The sequence below is a fragment of the Triticum urartu genome, unplaced genomic scaffold (genome assembly GCF_003073215.2).
Source record: "Triticum urartu cultivar G1812 unplaced genomic scaffold, Tu2.1 TuUngrouped_contig_9937, whole genome shotgun sequence".
Lineage (NCBI taxonomy): Eukaryota > Viridiplantae > Streptophyta > Magnoliopsida > Poales > Poaceae > Triticum > Triticum urartu.
In genome coordinates this window covers 9,833-16,115 of record NW_024121030.1, presented here as the reverse complement: position 1 = coordinate 16,115, position 6,283 = coordinate 9,833, and the positions used below count along the sequence as shown (strand labels likewise).

Below are 6,283 nucleotides of genomic sequence, written 5' to 3'. Positions count from 1 at the left end.
TTCTATAGTAATTCGAAAGTAATAAGGCTGTACAAAACCTTCCTTTTTGAGTATGCATTATATCGATGCCATTTGAATAAAACCCCTTTATTTTCATGATTTCCCTGCGGGTGGAACATCTACAAAAGGATGGTGATGGACAGAAAGAAAAAGATTTTGTTACCAACTGGTTGTTTCTATTTAGTCACACGGTGTTGTCCTCTGCTACTTTATACTTCAATTATCAATCAGTGAGCTGTATCCGTGTTGCTTACTGGTTAGTTTATTAGCAAGTCCAGATCAGCTAAACTTAAAAAAATGGGCAAGTGGGTGGATCAGATCTGCTATAGCCTTGTTGACCTGCTGTTTGGGGATGTCTGTCTCTCATTCTCTTGCAACACAACATTGTTAGCTCCTACGATCTGCCTTTACTTCAGCCTTGCCTCATCGCTGCGCCATCTCCTACAACGCTGCTTCTCACTTCTTCATCTGTGTAAGCTCACCACTATTCTCGTCTGTTTTCCTCTACGAATCTGGCTGTAGTGTTATGTTTATTATCTTCCTTATTGCAACTGGCTAATTGATCTCATGATTTCTCACTCCAACAGGTGTTCATCTATTGCTTATTCACGGGTTGTTTCTACCTGCGATCCAGAAGCACTTTGATTGCTCGTCTATCATTTATTCAGGTCATTACTCACTCTCAAAATATTATCCTTGGTTTTTGCCATTGTCTACAGACATGCCAATAGGTTTCTTTCTTCTCATCTCTGTTCCATGCAGTTGACTAATTTATCCTGTGATTTCCTACTCCAACAGGTTTTTCATCCATCTGTCACTTTATTCGGGCCATTCCACACCCCAAAAAAGGAAAAAAGAGGGAGAATTGTTTCATAGATTGTCTACTTGTTCATCTCCGTTCACACTAGAAACACCTCTACTCTCTCCAGCCTAGTGACCCTCACCTTACACGAGGAGAAGTCTTCCTTTAGAGTTATTCTACTTGTTTCCCATAATTTTTCTTTCCACAAAACCAACAAAACGCTCCTCCCTAGACATATACACCCAAAAAAGAAACGCTGCAACCTGATGGAAGTGGCATTAGCTAGCGCTGCCTTAAGTGTTAGCTTAAAATTGGCCGCATCACCGGCCTTGAAGAAGCTCCTTGCTAGTGCCTCAACATACCTTGGAGTGGACATGGCACGTGAGCTCCATGAACTGGAGACCACTATCTTGCCCCAGCTCAAGCTGTTGAGTGAAGCAGCAGACAAGGAAAACCACAGGCCCAAGCTGGACAAATGGCTTCGGGAACTCAAAGAAGCACTTTACCTGGCCGAAGACTTGCTGGATGAGAGTGATTACAACGTCCTCAAGCGCCAAGCAAAGGGGAAGGATTCCTTGCAGGCCAATGCCTCCTCCATCAGCAACACCTTTATGAAGCCTATGCGTGTTGCATCGAGCAGGCTGTCCAATCTGAGTTCAGAGAACAGAAAGTTAATTCGCCATCTTAAGGAACTGAAGACTACCCTAGTGAAAGCCAAGGACTTCCATCAACTCCTCTGCTTACCTGCTGGTTATAATGCAGAGAGCCCTGCTATACCATCAACTCATGTTCCTGTGACCACATCAGTACCACCTTTCAAAGTGATTGGCCGTGATAATGATCGCGATCATATAATACGTCTTCTTACCAAAACGACTGCTACTACTGAGTCTAGTACAGCTATGTACTCCGTTTTGGCCATTGTTGGGGCTGGAGGGATGGGAAAGTCCACCTTGGCACAACTTGTCTATAATGATGAGAGGGTAAAAGAATGTTTTAATGTCAGAATGTGGGTAAGCATCTCACGCAAACTTGATGTCCACCGTCATACACGGGAGATCATCGAGTCTGCCTCAAATGGGAAATGTCCACGCATCGATAACCTTGATACTCTGCAGGGCAAGTTGATTGACATACTAAAAGAATCAGGGAAATTCCTGCTTGTGTTGGATGATGTTTGGTTTGAACCTGGCAGCGAGAAGGACTGGGACCAACTGTTGGCTCCTCTAGTTTCCCAGCATAAGGGAAGCAAAGTTTTGGTAACTTCTCGACAGGATAGATTTCCAGCTGCTCTCTGCTGTGAAGTGTGTCCTCTGGAAAACATGGAAGATGCTCACTTCTTGGCACTCCTCAAGCATCATGCATTCGCTGGACCAGAAATCAGAAATCCACAGCTACGTGAAAGTCTCGAAAATTTTGCAGAAAAGATTGCTAAAAGGCTTGGACAATCTCCTTTGGCGGCAAAAGCTGTGGGTTCCCAGTTGAAAGGGGAAACAGATATATCTGCATGGAAGGATGCTCTGAATATAAAGATTGACGACTTAAGTGATCCGATGAGTGCTTTGTTGTGGAGTTATGAGAAGTTAGATCCACGTCTGCAGAGGTGCTTCCTATACTGGAGCTTGTTTCCAAAAGGCCACAAGTATTTAATTGATTAGTTGGTTCATCTTTGGATGGCAGAGGGCCTCATTGATTCGTGCAACCAAAACAATAGAGTGGAAGATATTGGGAGGGATTGCTTCAAGGAGATGATCTCTGTTTCGTTCTTTCAACCAGTTTACAAGAAATACACTTTTGACACTCCGAGATATGTTATGCATGATCTCCTTCATGATCTGGCAGAATCACTCTCCAAAGAGGACTACTACAGATTGGAAAATGATAAGGTGACAGAAATACCGTCCACTGTTCGACATCTATCGGTTCGTGTTCATAGTATGACGCAACACAAGCAAAGTATCTGCAACCTACATCATTTGCGCACTATTATCTGCATAGACCCCCTAATGGATGATGTAAGTGACCTTTTTAATCAGATACTACAGAATTTGAAGAAGTTGCGTGTACTACATTTGTCATCTTATAGCAGTAGTAAGTTGCCAGAATCTGTTGGTGAGTTGAAGCACCTTCGGTATTTGAACATCATCAGAACACTGATTTCTGAATTGCCAAGATCATTGTGTACTCTTTACCACTTGCAGTTACTTCTGGTAAATGATAAAGTTGAGAGTTTGCCTGGGAAACTCTGCAACTTAAGGAAGTTACGACATCTTGACTGGTATGATTATGGAACATATGATTCAAACAGAAAAGCAGCGCCTCAAATTCCTAACATTGGCAAGCTAACTTCGCTTCAACAAGTTAAGAAATTTTCTTTGCAAAAGAAAATGGGATATGAATTGCAACAGCTGAGGGATCTGAACGAGATCCGTGGCAGTTTAAGTGTCACAAATCTTGAGAATGTCACTGGGAAAGATCAAGCCTTAGAATCGAAGCTGCATCAGAAAAGTCATCTTGGCAGCTTGCGACTTGAATGGTGTTGCCAGAATAACACCAATGCAGAGGATAGTTTGCATTTGGAGATTCTAGAAGGCCTGATGCCACCGCGTCAACTTCGGAGCCTTACAATTGACGGTTACAAGTCTTCACAATATCCAAGCTGGTTACTTAACGGTTCTTATTTTGAGAATTTGGTATCTTTAAGGTTTTCTAACTGTAGCGCATTAGAAAGCCTACCATCCAATACTGGGCTATTTGGGAATTGCTCTTCGCTTGGCCTCCACAATGTGCCAAACCTGAAGACATTACCTTGTCTTCCACTAGGGCTTACATATTTATGTCTGAACAATTGCCCACTGCTTATATTTACTTCCAACGATGTGCCAGAAAATAATGACCAGAGAGAGATCATGAGGACAGACCACTTGGCATCACAGCTTGGTTTAATCTGGGAGGTGGATGCAGGATCAGATATCAAGAGTGTACTCTCACGGGAACATTCATTTATGAACCAGCTGATGATATTTATGCATGCTGATGTGTCAAATGTTCAAAACCTTCAGAGTGCTCTAAAAGGAGAGAAAGATGAAATATTTGCAAAAGAGGATATCATCAAGGCATGGATATATTGTCACGAGCAGAGGATGTGCCTCATGTATGGAAGGAGCATTGTGCTGCCACTGGTTTCACCATCAGGACTTCGTAATCTTTATCTCTTCTCTTGCAGTATTACAAATGGAGCTTTAGCTGTATGCCTTGATGGCCTGGCTTCACTGGAAACTTTGGACTTAAATGAGATCATGACTTTAACTACACTTCCTTCGGAAGAGGTTCTCCAACATTTGACAAATCTTGGCCGTTTGTTCATTGTATATTGCTGGTCTCTCAGGTCATTAGGGGGCTTACGAGCTGCTACCTCTCTTTCACATGTTCACTTGACTTCCTGCCCTTCTTTAGAGTTGGCAAGTGGAGCCAAATGTTTGCCATTATCCCTTGAGAAGCTCAGTATACGCGGTTGTGTGCTTGCAGCTGACTTCCTCTCTACTGACTGGCCACACATAAATGAAATTAGCATATACAAATGCAGAAGCACCGCGTGCTTGTCTGTTGGTAGTCTCAACTCTGTTAAATCATTGGTACTGTATAACTTGCCAGATTTATGTACACTTGAAGGATTGTCTTACCTGCAACTTCACAATGTACATTTGATTGATGTTCCGAAGCTCACCCCTGAGTGCATCTCACATCTTCGAGTTCAGTACTCGCTCACTGTTAGCAGTTCTGTGATATTCAACAACATGCTCTCGTCTGAAGGTTTCTCAGTTCCAGCATTTCTCTCTCTTGAAGGATGCAAGGACCCATTTGTTTCATTGGAAGAATGCACAAATTTCGCATCAGTAAAGACCCTAAGATTTTGTGGTTGTCAAATGACTTCCCTGCCAACAAATCTGAAGTGCTTCTCCAGTCTGAGGAGTCTCGACATCTATAGCTGCCCCAACATATCATCTTTACCAGACCTGCCATCCTCCCTCCGGCACATATGTGTATGGGGTTGTGAGGTATTGAAGGAGAGCTGTCGAGCACCTGAGGGAGAAAGTTGGCCAAAGATCGCGCATATCCGTTGGAAGGAATTTATAGTGTGATCTAGATTCCCAGCTACAAATAAACGGAAAGGTAAATTAGCTCCCGTCGGCTATCTTGGCACTGTCAAAGATATATAGTCTTTCGTAATATATATGCACTTCATTAAACTTTTGAATCTTTGAAATATTCCATTGATTGCAAACTTTTCTTAATAGCAGGTGCTTCAGCCTGGCTCATCCTGCAGCCCAAACTGTCTACTACTTCACGGGCTGGTGTTAATCCCCTCGGTCTGTCTGTCGCCTGCTTTGCTGATTGCTTCACGCATTGCCCTCTTGCACTCCACCACCTCCTGCCATCTGGTGCCACTGTCACTAACGATGTTTTTTGTAATCGTGGTGTTGGTTATCTTCTTATTCATGCGATTATCATCCATTGACTGAACAATTCCTGGAACCGTAGTCTAATTTGCACGTTATTCCATCACTTAGTGGTGTCCTGTTTTGCTATTATCTCCTGTAATCTTTATGTCGTATGTGATCTTACATACCATGTAACTGGAGGTCTCTTTTATCATTCACCCCCGTAATAAGATATTTGATGTACTGCAGTACTTGAGTTTCATACTTGATACAATGTGCCTGCTGCTTCAGGGAAAGCCTGCTGCTTCAGACCTTGGGCGCATGCTAGCTGGTCTTCCTGGTTGCTCATTTCCTGCTGTTTGAGATCTACAGGCATTATCATTATGTACAGATTTCTCTGTTGAACAGCATAGAGACATTTAAGTATGCAGTATCTTCCGGAGGTAAGTCTGGATAAATGTGTCCTGCAGAAGGCAAGAATGAGTTTTGTTATTTAATTATCATGACTTGGCTTTTATGATCTACACCGTATATATGAGGACGGTTCAGAAAGGCTTGTACAGTTTATGTCAGTTGCCATGCGTGACACTAGCTAAGTTGATTTATAATTGCTGATCTATCATATCCGTGCTGGTACCACCATATTTTGCTTGTGCTATCAGTCTTATGGACAATTCTGGACGTGCTGGGGAGCAAATTTGTGAGAGAAACTGATGAATGACTACTTTGGTGGGCAGCAGCTCTTGGAAATGTCTGGGTGTTTATTCAGCTTGTACATTTTTGGTCTTCTCCGTCGATTCAAGGGGAAACACCGAGATGCAAAATTAGATGGAAGATGGATTTCCAAGGTACTACGTGTCATTGTTTGTTTGGTGAATGACAGATAACCAAAAACCAACACATGCAGCATCCTGGATGTTAGGTATCCACTTACGAATCACTCGAATTACTCCATTACAGGAATATCAAGCTGAGCTAGAAGAGGTTGAGGAGGAGTACAGGAGGTAGGAGATGATAGGGGAAAGAGGAAGCCGCTGTT

General features: G+C 42.8%; 1 pseudogene; it reads left to right on the top strand.

Annotated features, from left to right (window-relative positions):
- The first annotated feature begins 326 nt into the window (after positions 1-326).
- LOC125532442 lies at positions 327-5,506 on the top strand (annotated as a pseudogene).
- The last annotated feature ends 777 nt before the right edge of the window (positions 5,507-6,283 follow it).